This window comes from Cimex lectularius, unplaced genomic scaffold (assembly GCF_000648675.2).
Source record: "Cimex lectularius strain Harlan isolate CLEC.00 unplaced genomic scaffold, Clec_2.1 scaffold350, whole genome shotgun sequence".
In the NCBI taxonomy this organism is placed as follows: Eukaryota; Metazoa; Arthropoda; class Insecta; order Hemiptera; family Cimicidae; genus Cimex; species Cimex lectularius.
Genome location: NW_019392929.1, coordinates 77,357 through 97,386, shown reverse-complemented (window position 1 = coordinate 97,386; position 20,030 = coordinate 77,357). Strand labels below are relative to the sequence as shown.

Sequence of the window (20,030 nt, the reverse complement as noted above, 5' to 3'; positions counted from 1 at the left end):
AGGATTTTGTTCTAGAGTTTCTTCCAAAAAGGAAATACAGCTATGTATATTTTAGAATCAGTTCTTTTTTTAATGTGTAATACTCTTATTTCCTCCTTCCCTCATTTTTTGATTTTCACTTTTTTCACCCCTCTGCTTCCTTTTCTGTTGTTTTCAGATATTTCATATATTTCTCTACTGTTGCACTCTTTCACTTTATAAACAACTGTGTACTTCTTATCCCTATCTACTTCTCTTAGCCTTTTGTTTCTTTCTCATTATCTTTAACTCTTTTTCCTTTTCCCTTTTTTCCTCCCTTTTTCTTCACATATCTCTCCATCTTCCTCTTTTAATTTCCATATCTTTCTCTCTCTGTCTCTCTCATATTTCCCTATCACTCTTTTTTATCCTCTTTGTGAATTGTAAATTTAATTACAGTAATTTGTTTAACCACTTTTACTCTGCTTTCTCTCTCGTTCTCTCCTCAAACTCCCTCACTCCCATTCTTTTTTTAATCTCTCTCTATTATCTATCCATCTCTTCCTCTCTCATTCTCTTTTTCTTTCTTTACATTACTCTCACACTTGCTTAACTTCACCTAAGTCTTTCTCTCTCTATAACTTACTTACCCACGACATCTCTTGCTCTCCTTTCTCTTCCTCCCTCTCTCACTCCCTCTCTCTCACATTTACTCTTTCTCACTCTCCTTCTATCTGTCTATTATCGCTCTATCTATTTCATCTTTCTCTCTCGCGATTCTTATTCTTTTTACGTATTTAAATATGCAACTATAACCTCCTTTTCTCTTTTCCTTTCTTTCTTTTTTATAATAATAAATAATTTTTATACTATAAATTATAACCTTATTTTTTCATTCTCATTCTCATTTTCTTTCTTTGGATTACGCTCAGCCTTGCTTTACTTTACCTCAGTCTTTCTCTCACTTTAACTCACTCACCCAAGACATCTCTTATTCTCTCTCTCTCTCTCTCTCTCTCTCTCATCCACTTTCTATTTTATACTTTTTCTTATGCATCCACGACCTCTCTCACTCTCTTTCTTTTCCCTCATAGTTCTACAACTCTCACATTGCGTCTCTTTCACTCTATCTTTTACATGTATCTCTTAAATGCTATTTACTTCTCTTGCCCATCTCTCTTTCATTCTCTCTCTCTCTCTCTCTCTCTCTCTCTCTCTCTCTGTCTCTCTCTCTGTCTATCGACTTTTCTATTCTTTTAACTATTTTCTATTCTTTATCTTTCTCAAACTTTCTTACACACTCTCTCTCTCTTTATCTTCTTTCATCTTTCCACTCCCTCTCTCCTTCCTCTTTTTTCTTCTTCGCTTTCTATACATCCATAGCACAATTGCTTTCTGTCTATCACTTGTCTGTCTTTCTGTATCTCTCTCTCTCTCTCTTTTCTCTCTCTCTCTCTTTATTTATCTATCTATCTATCTATCTATCTATGTATCTATCTATGTATCTATCTATCTATTTCCCTCTCCCTCTCATTCTCTCTCTATCTTTATCTGTGTATTTATCTATCTATCTATATCTCTTTTCCTCTGCCTCTCTCTTTCTCTCTTTCTCCTTGCAGGATTTATTATTCAACGATTGCACCCCTAATTTTCTAAGTTCTAATTCCTCTTTTCCCTCTAATTTTTAAAACGTGAATAAAATTAATTTAATAAGTTAACTAAGTAAAACTCTTGTTCTCACCATGTTTTGGAATATCGAATATATTTGAAATATCACTATTAACTTTTTTTATAAAAGGCTGTTTAATCAGGCTTCAGCAATTGATTATATCATCAGTTATGACAGGAGAAGACCAACGAGATTAGGTGGATTAAACTGGAACAAGTATTACACGGAGAAAGCTTTTATTTATTTTTGAATATGAGTTATGACTGGGTCGTTGTTGTAAATTGGCGACTCGAAACTTAGTATAAAAGGATTGAACCATCGGTATAAATTCGTGTAAAAAAATTACCCAAAAAAACAGGAAATTTTTATGTTTTACTTGTGCAAACCTGGTCGTTCATTAGGAATGTACATATATTTACAATAGCAAAACGGGCCATGCTCATTAAGACGGAGAGGATCGAGGGTAAATGACGGGGAGTGGGATCGTTTCCGAAGAATCACAGACGATTCGGCCCAAGTGGGAGACTTAGAATCGGGTAGGGAGAACCTCCTGAAGCTCACAGTTACCCCTACAGACCTCGGATAAACACTGATACAGGTGAGCGGAAATTTTTCCACATCCGAATTCTCACAACGACAAAAAACTAAACAATAACTATATCATATGTGGGAACTTTTTTAATTTAGTTTTTAAAAAAATCGATATATAAGTTGAAAACAAGAAACAATGGAAGGCTTAAGTAATGCAATAAAATTTAAAAAAATCTTCCTGGAATAAGTAGGATTTTAATACTGATATCAAAAATTTAGCTATTGCTTATTTTCAAAAATTCAATTTTATTTAGTTCTACTTAATTGTATATTTGTGTGGCTCTTTGGAAAAAGGACTGTTTTAGATTTACTACCACTTCATCCTGAAAATTTGAAATTTTCTCAATTCTCAAAGAGTTGTTCGGTATCGCAGAGTTTTTCTTAGGCCATAAACATAAGAAAAAAAATATGTTTTCTGTAGACTCCATAACTGAGCATAATTTCCTATTTGCAGTTACAATGTACCGGTGTTTGTTACGGCCTCGCAGTTTTTTTATCTGACCGACTGCAAATATTTTGTTTTAGGTTACATCTATATACACAATTTTGGATTTTTAAAATTTATAAATACAAAATTTAAGCTTAACTAAAAACCTATTCACTCGTTGCTTTCTAATTGCAAAAGTTCTATTGGTTGATCATCCTAGCTCATCATGGAAGGAAGTATAGTGCACGTTGTCAAAATGACCAAATGCCAAAACAAAAAAGCGAGACTGAACAAACCAGGAAGACCAGAAAATTAGTTTGCCTAGTTACGATGTATTTGTACAGATTGAATTATGATTCATTTCGTATCGATACGGTTTAGTCAACGGGCATAATTGCGAATAGTGGGTCAAGCCGGCTATCGGCATTAGCAGACCGCATGGTCCGTCGTCCGTCAGTTGTGGGCAAATAAAAACATTAATGACTGCTAATTTAGAAGAGCGTCCGGAAATCGATGATGATCACTGGAAAATCTCGCTTCAGTACTGGTTCAACAATGCTGGCTGATTTCTTACGGACTTCTTTTAATTTTATTCCTCTTGATTCGACCAAATATAATATAAGTACAAATATCTTAGAATATGAATTTTTTCGTCAAAATATACATATACGATTGTTGCGACACCATTGGAATGGGAAATACTGTTTATTTATAATGTATCATTATGTGTGCATTATATTTATGTTTCTCTTCCCATCCTTTCTGTAAACATGAAACAAGCTTTAAAGCTTTTATAACTTTTATAGCTTCTATCTATATGTATTATATCAAGGCACATTGTATATCTCGTTCCTTCTTGTCAATCTTATTTATTCTCTCTCCATCTCTCTCCCTCTCTCTCTCTCTCTCTCTCTCTCTCTCTCTCNATTTATTTTTGTAAAATCGAACTCGTTGATTGTAACAAATATCAATATGACCGAGATCTGCGAGTATTTATTGTAAATAAGGCGTTTAATTCAATTCTCCCTCCCTCTTTCTCTATCTATCTATCTCACTCTCTCTCTCTCTCTCTCTCTCTCATTTTGTTTTGTTTTCTTATTTTGTATCTATTTATTTTTGTAAAATCGAACTCGTTGATTGTAACAAATATCAATTAGTCCGAGATCTGCGAGTATTTATTGTAAATAAGGCGTTTAATTCAATTCTCCCTCCCTCTATCTCTCTCTATCTCTCTCTCTCTCACTCTCTCTCTCTCTCTCTCATTTTGTATTGTTTTCTTATTTTGTATCTATTTATTTTTGTAAAATCGAACTAGTTGATTGTAACAAATATCAATATGACCGAAATCTGCGAGTATTTATTGTAAATAAGGCGTTTAATTCAATTCTCCCTCCCTCCCTCCNGATCTTTTTCTTTCTTTTCTCTTAAGCTGCATACTTGTCACTCTCCTTTTCTCTCTCTCTCTCCCTCTCTCTTTTTCACTTTCGCTGTTTCTTTCTTTTATACCTGTATTCATTATAATCCTAATATATCTATCCAAAAAATTGTTTTTCAAACAATCTCTCTCTGTTTACTCTAATCTCCTGTTTTTCTAGCTTTTCTCTTCAGCTGCTTCTTGTCACTGTCCTATTTTTTCTCTCTCTCTCACTCTTTCTATCTCTCTCTACCTCCCTCTCTCTTTTTCACTTTCGCTGTTTCTTTCTTTTATACCAGTAATCATTATAATACTAATATTTCTAACCAAAAAAAGGTTTTCAAACAATCTCTCTCTGATTACTCAAATTTTTTGTTTTCTTGTTCTTTCTCTTTCTTTTTCCCTCTAGCTGCCTTCTTGACACTCTCCTATTCTCTCTCTCTCTCTCTCTTTCTCTTTCTCTATCTTTCTTTTTCTTTCTCTTTCTCTTTCTATCTATCTCTCGCGCTCGCTTTGTTAAACATTATCTTTTTAAAAGTATAGTTCTTTCACTACACTTTCTTTTATTATTTATTTTATTCTTTTTCTTTCACTCACTTTTAGTCTCTCGTACACTCCGTACGTTCGTTCGTATTTGTGTATAGAAAAGTAGTTAAACATTTAAAACATACACCGAGTTTTGTTGTTTGCGAGCAAAAATTTCATTAATGAGTTAATAGTTCTTGCTTTTAATTTGTGTACAATAGTAAAAAGACATAAAGACATTTTACGTCAACCTCTATTAGAAAGATTGTCATAAAAATCATTCAAATCTCTCAAATTGTAGCCTATATTAAAATCTAGAAATAAAAAATCAACCATAAATTACATTAATCCAGATATGTGAATTTGTGTCTTAAACTATCAAGTATAAACACAAGTTTAAATACTGAATTAAATTATTCCTCATATCTAGATTGACCACACCATTTTCAGTTGTCTGATGCAAATTATAAAACGCGTAAAAATTCAGTTGTAAAACAGATATTTTCATACCGACAGGATTTAGACATATTTCACGTCTCGTCGAACTTTTCGATGTTTATGATGCTTGTTTAGCCTTCACATGATCTATGGGTGGCAATTTGACAAAAGCAGACGATCGATGATTTTGTTATAAATAAACTAACACGTGTTTAACACCATTTGAAACCTTAAGCGCATGGAGATCATTTTATTTGTCAGTTAATGTGAAAAGCATTACACAACCACATAAAATTTATGTTGTTTTTATGTGTAATCTAAACCAGACGTATATAGGTCAAGTAAACACGGATTTGTAATTATTGAAAACCTACGTACATTTTCTTTTGGAGGTTTTCAATTGAAATTTCGTTTTGTTTTTAATTTACATACAAAATAAAACTTTAGACGAATGTTTTCGCGTTTGAAGACGACCGTCCAATATAATTGTCGAAGTGTGGAAACACAGCCACGTAACGACCTGCAGAATCCTCCGGCACGGCACGACTTCCTGCCGAGAGACGTGGTTGAAAAACGTAATCCACCGAAAATTGAATTTCCAACCACTTCAACGAGCCGATTATTTCATTCGGAGTAATTATTATACCATGGGGAAAAACTGCCCACAAAATGAGAAATGGATTGAAGTTTAAATATTAGCCATCGGGGTCTGTGGAGAATATCGATTGCATCGGAAAATGCTTTTTTTTTCTATGTGTTCATATCATTAACAAATAGACAAAATAAAAATCATAATTGGGAATTATAAAACAATATGGCGTGGGAATTGGAATTTAACTGCCGTGTGCTTGTTATGTAACGACCACTGCTTCTCAAAAATTACAGACATATCAGATTGCTGCTGGATATTTACAGGCCAACTCCATTCCAGCTTTCCAAAATTAGTCTATATAATATAAAGTGAACCGTGAAGAAACATATTCAATTTAAACATTTTAACAGTTTTATGCCAAATATACGATAAAAGGCTAGAATTATGGTTATATAGGAAACGCAACGTAATAGCAGAGAGAGGCAGAGAGAGAGAGAGAGAGAGAGAGAGAGAGAGAGAGAGAGAGAGAGAGAGAGAGAAAGAGAGAGAGAGAGAGAGAGAGAGAGAGATTGTTTCAATAACTTTTTTCAAGAAATGGCAGTATGATAATGAATATATAGAAGATAAAAAGAAAGAAACAGCAAAACAAAAAGAGGAAAGGAACAAGGTGGGAAGAGAGAGAGAGAGAGAGAGAGAGAGAGAGAGAGAGAGCGAATAGGTAAGAGTGACAAGAAGGCAAGTAAAACAAAAAGGAAGAAAAAGAGATAGAAAAACAGAGAGAGAGAGAGAGAGAGAGAGAGAGAGAGAGAGAGAGAGAGAGAGAGAGATTGTTTTAAAAACTTTTTTTTGTTAGAAAGGCTAGTATCATAATGAATATATAAAAGTGATAAAGACTGAAAAAGAGAAAGAGATAAAAAAGAGAGAGAGAAACGAAAGAAAGAGAAAGTAATGGAGAGAATAGAACACCAGAAGAAAGTTATATATATTTTTTATTAATTATTTGTCGGTTGTTTGAAAAAAAAAATTGTTTGATTTATAAATTTATAAGACAATATTTAGTTAATTATGTAAAAAAACACAATGACTACAATCAAAAGAAAAGATAAAAAAATAAAACAATTTTGAAAAGACTTTTTGATAGTTATGACATTAAATTAATTTATTAATTAGTTTTTAATTTTTGTTGTTATTTAGAGAATACAAAAACATATAATACGTACGTAATATTAATTAATGTTTCCAAGATTTTATGTTGCTTTTAATTATTTTCCGTCAGATGTTTATTAACATCTTTATGCTAGTAATTAAGAAAGAGAGAGAGGAGAGAGAAAGAAAATAGGAAAGAGTGACAAGAAGGCAACTAAAAGAAAAAAGATAGAAAAGCAGAGGGAGAGAGAGAGAGTGAATAGGTAAGAGTGACAAGAAGGCAACTTAAAGAAAAAGAAAGAAAGAGAGAGAGAAAAACAGAGAGGGGAGAGAGAGAGAACTTTGTTTTGATGAACGATTTATTTTTTCAAATCGCCCATATTTAGGGGTCAATGTGACCTTTCTTATACTTAACGAGAAACAAACATTTTACAATTTACATTACTTCTAGATGATCATATGTAAATAATAATAAATAAATAAAAATTAGGTGATTGTGGAACAATAATAATAACAAATAAAAATGTGCATAAATTTAGCAGTAATAAATCAATAAAGAAAGAAATTATACAATTACGAAATTTACTAACGATGTTATAAATTACATATATATAAAATTAAATTGTCATCACCTCATTAAAAAGTGTAATAAATCTATTAAGAGATAAATCTTGAAAATAACTTAGAAATGTGCAAAATAGCATACAATACACTATAATAGTATGAATACTTGACAGATATAATAAATTCAATAATTAATCATTCTTTATTAGCTGTTTTATATAAAGTTTTGTCATTTCTTCAATATATTGGAGGCTTTCTTAATTTCATCTGGTAAAGCATTATATAGATACATACTTGTTTTGAGAAAAAAAAATTTCTTTTGACCTTTTGGGAGAGAGAGAGAGAGAGAGAGAGAGAGAGAGAGAGAGAGAGAGAGAGAGAGAGAATGTGATAAGTGTATCAAATGGGGTAACATACGAAGACCAACAAAATTCAACAAATTATTGATTGGTTGCTAAATCAGTACACAGAAAAAGAGAACGAGAGAGTGAGAAAAGATTGATTTCGTCCGAAACAGATTCATGTCCAATTGTGTTATTCGGAGTCAAATCGCATTTCCACGGGGATAAGTGGAATGTATTGGTTCAAGTCAAAGATCGGTCCCAGTAACCTTGTACTTAACATTTGGTACCTTTGGTTACCGAACTTGAAACCGGATTCGAACAACGTTACCCAACTTGAACGGCGGCCCCTTGATCGGCAAAGGCTGCAATTAGCCCACCGTCGTCTATTATCATTTCTCTCTGGATAGTTCTGGCCCCGGGGCGGCCAGTAACGTCTTAACTATGCTAATGGGAAACGAGCTCTCCTGCAAGCACAGTTACACGTGTCGGATTACACGGGATACCCACGAGCGCGGTGGGCCCTTCTCGTCCTTCCGAACGGCGATCACTCATCGAGAAGCGTTTAACATTTTTCTCTATAATTGCCTCCTTCATATTGAATAATGGAGGGTGTGTTCTAAATCTACGTTCCGTAAAATCAGTTAATAACGAATTTCTCGAAACGTGTATCATATTAATTTTTATGATTTTTGTTTTCATTGAAAACCTAGTAACTACAGTTCTATAATTTCTTGAGTTTATTGATGTGTCTTGATTGTATTCTCGTTATCTCATAGACGTAAGTACGTATTTCCGATTAGATTTCTAAGTTTCAAATTCTATTTATTAGATATTTAGTGATGAGAGGTTGAATAATTAAACTCGTGTAAATACAAAAGTCCATTCAAAAGCGATATGTTTCAATAATCAGATTCCTTATCTTTTTCCTAAAGACTAAATGGTCAGTTTATTAGCGATCAAGCAAAAATAAATAAAACCTCCTTCTACATCCCTATCTATCAGTTTCATAGGTCCCTTGAAAGGTCTAATCAATATTTTCCTGTTGTATGCCGTTCTTGTTTTATACTATTTCTCTTTTCTGTACTTCTTAATCTCTCTTACCACCAAGTCTTTTTTTCTCATTTTCTTCCGTTGCCATCCTGTCTTTCTGTACCTCTTATTTTTTGTCTACCTATTTCTCTCGAATTGTGTAAGTGTTACAAATACTAATATATTTGTCAGTCAGTGTATCACCTATCACTGTAGTTTTCAACACAGTAAATGTTTATTAGGTTTCGTGGTCCGCTTGACCAAATTTCAATTAATTAAGGTTTTGGTTGAGATAAAAAAAGTCAGTGTCACAAGCGGGATTCGAACCTACGATCTTCGGCTAGATACGCCGCTACTCTACCACTTGAGCTGTCGTGACTTCGATCCACTCGGACACTAACTTCCTAACTCAGCCCCACCTTTTGAATTTTCCCTCCTTTTTGCCATTTTTCAACCTAATAAATGTAATAAGCAAAATGAAGTATACTTCACTATAGCTCTCGTGTCCATTTGTCGCCGTGAATCAAATAGATTACATGACATTTGGAAAATGGCAAAAAAGGGGGAAAATTCAAAATGGATAGATATTTTTTATTTTTTTTATTTTTTTTTTATATTTTTTTTTAACTAAAATGTATTAAAAAACATATTTGCTAGGGAAGATACACTGAGATGGAAAAATTTCAAGGAATACCACCACTTGTATAGTTTTCTATATACAGAATCAGGGAATTTAATATTTTTAAGATTAATTAAGAATTCACTAATTTTCGTGGTCCGTTTGACAAATTAATATCATTCAATTAATTAAGGTTTTTAGTTGAGATAAAAAGTCAGTGTCACGAGCGGGATTCGAAGTCACGATAGCTCAAATGGTAGAGTAGCGGCGTATGAAGCCGAAGGTCGTGGGTTCGAATCCCGCTCGTGACACTGACTTTTTATCTCAACTAAAAAACTTAATTAATTGAATGATATTAATTGGTCAAGCGGACCACGAAAACTAGTGAATTGAATAAGTTAAAATGAAGTATAGTTCACTAAAACTCTCCGTGGCCATTTCATTTGTCGCCGAGAATCAAATAGATTACATAACATTTTAAAAATGGCAAAAAGGAGGGAAAATTCAAAAGGTGGGGTTGAAATGGGAAGTTAGTGTCCGAGAGGATCGAAATCACGATAGCTTAGTGGTAGAGTAGCGGCGTATCTAGCCGAAGGTCATGGGTTCAAATCCAGCTTGTGACACTGACGTTTTTATCTCAACCAAAACCTTAATTCAGTAAATATTCTTATACTAACAATTTTGTTTAAATATATCCATCTTTTTGCTTTTTCTTTTTCCTTCTGTAATAAAAATTTGGTTAGCCACCTCCTTATATTTCTTTTTGTCAATAGTTACACAATTTATTGGTATGTTAAATCAAATCCTCTCACTCTTTTTTCTCTTTCTCTCGCTGTTTCAATCGTTACCTTTCATATACATTTGTATGTATGTATATATNTCTATATATATGTATATATATATATACATTAAATTTAATTACCTTTCAAATAGAAATATCTTCTATTGATCTATCCTGGGATCACATTTGTCACGAAATCGTCGTATGTACGAATGTTTTGTTGTGCTATTAAGATACCACGAATATATGTAAATGATCTTTTGAAATTTTACACTGCTAAATGAGCTAACTTGTTAAAGAAAGTTTTCGAATCGATGATCAATTGTTGTAATCGTAGTTAACTTCTTTCTTGACCCTTAATTGTTAATTACTTTTCTTATTGAAATGTTTGAAATCGTTTATTTTGTCCACTCTTCCATCCACTTTTTTTTAATGAATTACACTTATTTATTCAAATAGAGCAACATGCAACACAGAACAGATGTTACTTGTGTTGATAAAAGTTACTCTTAAAAAGCGAACCTGGATGACCACCGACATATCAGGGTATCCGTTTTAGATGGCCCGTCTGAATTTCTCCTGAACCTGAAAAAAATTTAGTCTAGTTTCAAATTTTTATATTTTTTGTAGAAAAACTATACAGGGTACATCAGGCCTATTGTAACTCCGAAATTTCAAATGCGTCAATACATCCTGATATATCGTATTAACGATATCAATGTGTGCATATCGGAAGTAGACTGCGTTGGAATACAAAGAAACAAAGAAGTTCTACAAGGCTACATGTCAGGTCCGCTTCTGTTTTTAGTGTACGATAACCACATTTTGAGCATACAATGAGCATTAACTGTTTACGTAGATATTTCTGTTCATTACAAACGTTGGCACGATAAAGAAAATGTTTTTCTAAACCTACGTGACACCAGAACGCATCTCACGATCTCCAAATAATTATGTTGTTAAAGTGGAGTGTTGGAAATGTCGAGGGTAAAGGTTGTGTGCATACTTAAAGTTTGAATTCTTATTCTCTATCTTTTGGTCAATTGACGGGTATCCTTTAGATGGGTTTGGAGTTGGATGCAGCATTTCTGGGTTTTGTTGCAAGGAAAGGATAAGTTATGAGACGTTGTAGCAAGGAACGTGTTAGGATTTAGAGGGATAGGTAGTGTTTATTGTACATAGTAGAGGACCTAGGATGTTTCCTTGCGGTACTTCAGCCCCGATAAGGAAGGAAGAGGAAAGACTTGGTAATACCAATCGGACAGGTAGGATATTAAGATCAGGAAATAGGTTGAGGGGCGTAGAGCCTTCATCTTGGAGAGAAGCCCCTGATGCCAGACATGATCAGGTCAAGAAAAACACCAGGATCATACTCATATAATTTTAAATCATCAAAACATATACTTACGTTTAGCTATCCTTATTTTTCTATTCGTTAATCCATCTGTGCATAACTTTTTATATTTGTTCATCTGCTCATCTAACCATATTGTTGCCATATCCTTCATTTCATATTTATTATTTCCCTTTGTCCTTTTTTATATATTTTTAAATAATTTTTTCAATTTTCTTTTTGTAATAGAAATAGAGTATACACATTGAATTTCAAATTAATACTATGCTTATGGAAAATTCTCTTTCATTTATCAATAGAAAATCATAAAAATAATTACTGAGGTTATTACATATTACTTCAAATTAGCATTTGAGTGAGGGTTGTCCTGTTATTTCTTTTTACGTGTTATTGTTTTGCAATTTATTTTAATCCATTATATTTCCTGGTTCGATTGACCAAATAACTTTTTTCAATTAATTGAGCCATTTTTCACGTGGTTGGAGCAGCGGCGTATTGAGCCGAAGGTCGTGGGTTCGAATCCCGCTCGTGACACTTTTTCATTTCAACCAATACCTTACATAAATATTTATTTTAACGTAATTTGTCGAATAGAAACAATGAGAAAATTATTTTCAAAAGCGTCCTCACTTTCAATACACTCCCATTTCTTATTTGTAATGCTTGCACGCTTTGAACGAGGTCTGTGGACCGTTTCATCATCGACATTTCCATTTCTAAAACCAAAATATCCTTAGTAAACAACGATTTGTAGATATTGTGCTATAGTGTTCCAGCACATAATAGAAATAGAAGAAAAATATAGTTTTTGAAAGCTCGACGAAGGACCTTATAGTATATACACAATATGAAAGTCAATTGCCCTAAATTCGGAAATATTTGAATATTTTCTGAAACGGTCGCAATTTCTTCGAACATTATTTAACATGATCGAATATAACTTTTGGCTTTTACGTATCCCAAAAGTTGTAATATCCGGTTTTACACTTTCTCTTGCAAACCTTGACCACCCAAAAACGTAACACAAATGAAGTGTTCTCCCTTTTCTAGCAGAAAACTTAAATTAATAAACGCGTTTATGATTTTTACTCTAGAAACGTAAAATGCTTGGCATAGTGCGAAAATTTATATTAATCAAATAAAACCAGCTATAAAGATTATGATGTTCTTACCATGAGCTGGTCCATAGTGATGGATCATCTCGTTAATCCAAAATCAACAAACCTAATGAGTGATGATCCGTATTGATAAATCATCTGTCTAGGCCGGCATGGCGCGAACTTCGAAAGATCCGGCTTATTGCACAAGTTCGCTTATGAAATAATGGGTGAAAATGCTCTTCGAAGGCTAATGAGCGTTATATTGTCTATTACAATGGCCACTTGAGTCGGACTCATTTCGTTTTTCTTAACTCCCAATAAAAGTTCGACCGATAAATAAACATAAGGCGCTAACGTTTGTACGATTGTTAGCTAACAAACTGACATTCAGAGCTGATGTTTTTATGCTAATAACAATAATTTCCCGGGCGTATCCGCACCTCTTGAAGAAATTCCGAATAGGTTGCGTAAGAGCGATTTCATATTGTTTCCTAAAGGGTACCCATCTTCTTGTGGCAGTATTGCTTACTGCCAAAAGAAGCAAATCTTGCTATAAAAAAAATTATCACTTCCACTTATTTCTGTTCGAAACCAAACGTTCTTCATGAAAAAGTGTTTTATGACTAGTTTGACTATTAGTCAATCGTAAACGTACATACTCAATTTTTTTTTATAAATTATAATAATACATTTTGAAATAATTCGTTATTTTCTTTACAAAATTCATTTAAACAACCATGGTTTAATTAACCAAATAAAACGGTTCATCAGCACTAATATATCTTAGAAAAACATTAAGGACGTATAAAATAGTCATTAAGGATTTGTCCTCAACAATGATCAAATTTCACTTCCTGTTATATGGGTGATTTAAGAGGGCGACTGGGCTTGTGTAATCTCTACATAACAAGAAATCTCAGGATCTTAACCCTGGTTCATTAGCACTGATATACCACAAAAACAACTGATATAAACAATAAAAACTTGTCCACAACATTGTAAAAATTTTTCTTTTTGTCATGAGGGTGATTTAAGAGGGTGAGTAGGCTCGTGTGATGTTTACAGGAAAATCAAGAATACCTGAGACATTAATACCTGTTTATTAGTACTGATAGCTCTTAAAAATACCACATAAACAGATGAAATAGATAAAAAAGGTTGTTCAGGACAATGAAAAATTTTTCTTCTAGTCCCATGGGTAATTTATTAAAACCGACTGTGAGTGGGACAGCCAGTACGACGTCTACAGCAAAAAGAAGTATACCTAAAACTTAACAGTAATTTATTAGCATTGATATCTCTTAGAAAAAAAATAAACACGAATGACTTGTCCACGACCATGTACAATTTTTTTTCTTATCATATGGGTGATTTAAGAGGGGGAGTTTTTCTTCTTGTACCATGAGTAGTTTCGGTGAGTGAGTTGGCCAGCCAGTACGACGTCTACAGCAAAAATAAGTATACCTAAAACTTAACAGTAATTTGTCAGCATTGATATCTCCTACGAAAAAAAGACGCTAATGACTTGTCCTCGACCAGGTACACATTTTTTCTTGTCATAAGGGTGATTTAAGAGGGGCAGTGGGCTTGTATGATCTTTACAGAAAAAACAAGAATAGCTAAGACCTTAATACCTGTTTATTACGATTGAAACATCTTAAAAAAACCAAATAACCAATGAAATAGATAATTAAGTTGTGTAGAACAATGAAAAAAATTTCTTCTTATACCATGAGTAGTTTTTATAGGAGAGTGGGCCAGCCAGTACGACGTCTACAGCAAAAAGAAGTATACCTAAAACTTAACAATAATTTATTAGCATTGATACCACTTAAAAAAACACGAAAAATAAAATAAACACTAATGAATTGTCCACGACCATGTACAAATTTTTTTCTTGTCATAAGAATGATTTAAGAGGGGAGTGGGCTTCTATGATGTTTTCAGAAAAACACCAGGAATAGCTAAGACCTCAATACCTGTTTATTACGATTGAAACCTATTAAAAAACTAAATAAACAAATGAAATAGATAATTAAGATTTTGTAGAACAATAAAAAAAAATTTTCCTTATACCATGAGTAGTTTTTATAGAAGAGTGGGCCAGCCAGTACGACGTCTACAGCAAAAAGAAGTATACCTAAAACTTAACAGTAATTTATTAGCATTGATATCTCTTAGAAAAACCACAAAAACAAATAAACACTCGTCTACAACCATGTACGATTTTTTTTGTCTTAAAGGTGATTTAAGAGGATGAGTGGGCCAGCAGTACGACTTCAGGAAAAAGAAGTATACCCACAACTTAACAGCAATTTATTAGCATTGATATCTCCTAGAAAAACGACAAAATAAAGAATAATGAATTGTCCAAAACAATGGACTAATTTTTTTCTAGTCATATGGGTATTTTATTAATTAATAAATGGATGAGTTTCTTTTCTAATCATTCCACTATCTGGTGTACCATTCTTGTGACATGGGCATTCTCAACACAAGAATGGCACAATTACACAGAAAACAAACACTTTGAGCCCTGAAGATGATCTCAAAAAATATCGAAACGTTGGCACGACAAAGAAAATGTTTTTGTGAAACCTACATCACACCAGACCGCATCTCACGATTTCTGAATAATCATCAACTAACGATCACTAATCACCACACATTTTATGTAGAAAAGGTTGGTTCTGAGGAAATTTACATGCTTCTTACCTGTCATTTCGGCTTCTCCACACTCTTTCACCCCCTTCAGGAGATCATAGAGCAAATCTACACTCTTCTGTAAAAAGTACAGTAGACCAATAGTCCAAAGACAAATGGCGACACGCTTTGGACACCTCGAAGTTCCTGGAACTGATGAATCGCTTGAAAGACAGTAAATTGCCGGTTTCGCAAAATTCTCAAATTCAAAAAACGGTCATCCTGCGGTTCTGTTACCCTAGGGCGTCCAGAACCGGGCCTTCTATAGTAGGACATAATTTCTCGAAAACCTAACGGCGTCTGGCAGAATTTAGTAGAGAACTCCGATGGCAATAGCCGCATACCTGATGGAACGTCCATCAATCAATAAGTGTCACACCAGCGCAACATCCTCAGCATTAAGTGGTATTTCTAAGTTTAAAAATTGAAATTAAGACAACAAAGATGAAACTAAACAATTTATTGCTTCAGAATTCAAATGAGACTGAATTTTAAATTCCGTAAAAATTAATAATTAAAAAATCCTTTATCCTTATTTTGAATTAAGGATTAATTTTGCATTAAGGATTAATTGTGTTTACCTCTAATTGATACTATCAAAACAATGAGACAAATTAAGGGCAGAATTTTCTTTTATAGAGAAAATGAAAAAAAAATTGGGTGGAATTTTTGCCTGTCAGTGTTGTACGCAAAACCTCCACTGATGATATGCGGAAATATGATATGCCAAAACCGCGAGGATAGGCGGTCCAAGATGGTCGGAAATGATCAAAGCACACGTTTATCTCTTCACGATATCACCATCTTTCAACAAACATTTATTTTGATGTGTTTTTAAAAGGTAATAAATTAACCGAATGGAAGCGTGAGTTAGTTTGAGGAATAAGTCCTTCCTAAACGATTAGGCAACTTAATCGATATCCCTTACTTTTCGTTTCACCCGAGGCTTATCTCGGTTCATCGAGTGCATTTTAAGCGTTCGTCCTGTTCGCCCAGTTGCGACACAAAGCGTGCCAGCCGCGACGTGAATAAGTTTCTGTAGTGAAACCGAATTTTACGAGGAGCCAAGTCCGTCCGAAGAATGTAAACACGCCGTGAAAGTTTGCTTAATTAACGTCACATATCGTTTTGAAATCGGCTTCTTGATCCCGTAGGCGATTATTTGTCATTACGCCCATTGTCGGTGTGGTTAGGACGGGAAGAATGGCCGAGGGCACTTCTTCAGCCCATATGAAACAACATCAATTATTAGAAGAAAAAAATCATTTCTACCGTACATCTTGCATAACGGTGTCATAAAACGCGCTTAAGTCATTACCAATGGCGGCGGGATTCTCAGAAACCAAGATGATTTTTTGACGTACGTGACAACACATGTTACTCATTTGCATTTATGACCTTTGAAAAAAGCAAACATTAGGCTTTTACTATTTCCAAAACCGACAATTTCCACTACTTTCACCCCTTTTGTGCAATGCTTGCTTTGCTGAAAGTAGGTTTTATTTATTATTTCATACATATAGAACATATATTTAAACTTGTTAAGTTAATAAATTGCTACTTAAATTAACACAGACGTCATTAGGGGATCATACAACTTTTTGTTTTAAGTAGGGCCGGCAACATAAACTGCTCAACAAATTAGTAGGGATATTTGTAATTGATTCTTATTCTTTTGATTTTAATTAGAATAATAAAAATAGAAAATACAAACCAAAAGCAAATAAATGTTAATCCATATTTTTAATAACGAATTTACTTAAGGATAGTAAGAATGAAGACTAATTTTGTAAACATACGCCTTTTCTCGTCTTTTCTCCATTTTAGTCCATTTCTATTCCCTTTCCTCATGAAAAGACATCATATTGAGCCAGAAGTTCGCAATATAATTATAAGAATGAGTCATCGAGGTCACCAGCAAGTGGATATCCCATAGGTCTCCCGGGCTTTAGCCCGATTCCAAGAAATGCCAATAGGAGGCCCGTTGGCTCACCTCAGAGCAGTACGACGCTAAGGGAGGACAGAAATATTGTCATTGCAGCAAGACGGAAGCCTTTCCTTAGTGCCCGCCAGATCCTAAATGAAATAAAGATGTTTTGGCAAGGCCTTAATCAACACAAACGATTCGTAATCGTTTGTGGGAAGTTGGCCTCATATCGTATGCCCCTTTGAGATGACTTGCAGCAACAGTCCGCCACAAGAAACTCAGGAGAATATGGTGCAGCGAGCACCTGGAATGCTGTTATGTTTACTGATGAGTCGCCTTTCTGTCTCTATAGTGAAAGCAGGCACCGAAGAGTCTACCGAGAACAGGGAATGCGTACAATGCACCAGTTTGGAGGAAGCCAAGGAAGAATGGTCTGGGCTGGGAATTACACTGGAGGACGAACTGGATTCCATTTTATTGAAGGAAACCTCACCGCAGTGCGTTATGTCCAACAAATTATCGAGGAATACGTCCCTCAAACCAGGGATCTTTTGGCAGGGATTTTTGATTTCTGGATGACAATGTCAGACCTCATCGAGTCAGTCCATCAATGTTTAGAAGACCTGGGGACTTTCCCATCTTCCCCTTCCCACATATGCTTTGCACATTGGTGTAGGTTGAGCTCGAGCATACGGTTCGATGCTTAATGTGGACTCGACCTCTCGGAATGGGCAAGCGGGGAGTGAGGTTGTCTGGCCCCACGGGGCTGAGCTGCCACTACACCAATGCTGCGGCAGTAACACCATTCTGTCGTATGCGGAGGTGCGTCAGCTGTCATCTTGAGAATCAAAACTTCCGATAAGGCCGAATAGGCTAGGTGCGGACGTTAAAGATCCTCATTGTCTTTTTTAGGACGACCGAGTATACGGGAAGCAATGCCCTTTCCCACACGACGACGGGTGGTAGAATGTGGTTAAAGCTCGGAGCCCAAGAAAGGTGTACCTCGTGTCCTCATCCACGTCCCTTTCTCAAACCAGGTTCCTCCATTCTTCCCTGCGACCTCTCCCAACCCTTGGTTACAAGGGGGGGGTGTCCGGGCGCAAAATAATGGTGTAGCCCTGAGGGGGCCTCTAGGCAACCTCTCTAAAGCACAAGCTGCACTCGTGTCGGCCTCTGGTCGGCATGGGGCGGCGGGTGCCTTATCAGAGGCACACGTAGGTAAGGGTACCAGCTCCTGTCTGCATAGACGAGGGAGGGTGCATAACCATCTGTACTACGGGGTAACAGAAATGTTCCAAGGTTCAGCCCCTGTTACACTGGGAATGGACTCGTAGTGACGACCGAGTATACGGGAAAGCAAGGCCTCTTCCCACATTTTTTCAGACCTCAGTTCCATTGAACACATGTGGGATGCGTTTTAGGCTTTTCGATCACCATCCGCAGCCAGTTGACCTGCAACAATTGAGTGCAACGTTGCAACACCTATGGAGTGAAATTCCTTATGAAATTAGTGACAACCATATTAACAGCATGCCTAACAAGTGCACGCAGGTTTTAGCTAACCGAGGACATTATTACACGGAATTAAAATATTATTGTGCCCAATAAACACAATTATGGAATTAAAATATTTGCTATTTTTCAAAATCCTTTAATTAAATTTTCCTTCAGTAAAAAACATAATTTTTAATAAAATGTATAATAAAAATGCTAGGGAAATTAAATACTAAAAAATTGGCAATATCCCTTTAATTTTTGGTCAGTTTACATTGGTCGTCGCCAGCTCTAGCTTTGCATTTCTTTTATTTTACTTTTTTTTTCTCGCGTGTTAAACCTACTCATTTTATTTTACTCATATTCTAACCAAGTTATAATGTTTTATGATAAAACGGTAACCAATGATCTCTTTTATATAATTTGTACCTCCTTAATTGTGGATAAAACTCACAAAAGCCCAGAAACAAGATAAATCCGAGAGTAGTCGACAATCCTCGGGGTTATGGGGGATAAACCCTCTCGTTCTCGTTAATAAATTGCATTATATTTAGTGGTCTGACCAAATAACTTCTTTCAAATAATTAATCTTTTTACGTAAAGTCTTGGTTGAAATGAAAAAGTCAGCGTCACGAGCGGGATTGGAACCCACGAAATAGCCGAAGGTCGTCGGTTCGAATCCCGCTCGTGACACTGGCTATTTGATTTCAATACCTTACGTAAAAAGATTAATTAATTAATACATTACATTCACATATTCACACTACCCCAGAGTATTCGATATTCCTCCGGATAATTTGGAATAAACCCTGCCATTCACGCTAATAAATTACATAATCACACTACAAATTATTCACACTACCCCACAGTACTCGATATTGTACGGGATATTGGGGATACAAGCCCCTTCATTCAAGCAATAAATATTTCTTTCAAATAAATAATATGTCGCATACTTGAAGGTATAAATCTATGTAATTAAAAATATTTATTTCTTGGGTTTCTTTTCAGAAACTATACAATCATCAAACTCATTTTCTTTTTATTAATATCGATTTCGGGGGCATCAGCTTCTGCTCATCAGTTTTGTTTTCTTTTTCGTTTTCCAAAAAGACAACTGATGAGGGGAAGTTGATGCCCGAAATCGATATCAATAAAAAGAAAATGAGTTTGATGGTTTCTTGTCCCTTAAAAGAAACCTAAGAAATATAAAAAGTCAACAACCGGAAAATTTCAGGCAGACAAAATTGTCCAAAACGGCCAATCTGGCTTTGTATCCTAACAGATTGAGCCAGGATGGATGGATTGTGCCTTTGCCTTTATTACTTACAAAATAAAAATTGATCCCATCAAAA

At 34.8% G+C, this 20,030-nt stretch overlaps 1 protein-coding gene and 1 non-coding gene across 2 annotated transcripts in view; both read left to right on the top strand.

The window, feature by feature from the left end:
- Window positions 1–2,109: 2,109 nt before the first annotated feature.
- Window positions 2,110–20,030, top strand: part of LOC106674241 (phospholipase B1, membrane-associated-like) — a 44,016-nt gene continuing 26,095 nt past the window's right edge. Inside the window, exon 1 of the mRNA XM_014406859.2 lies at window positions 2,110–2,225. The gene's annotated coding sequence lies outside the window, so the exon portion shown is untranslated. The remainder of the gene's footprint in view (window positions 2,226–20,030) is intronic.
- On the top strand, window positions 9,555–9,627 carry Trnah-aug. The gene has a single exon. It is a non-coding gene; the product is annotated as a tRNA-His (tRNA).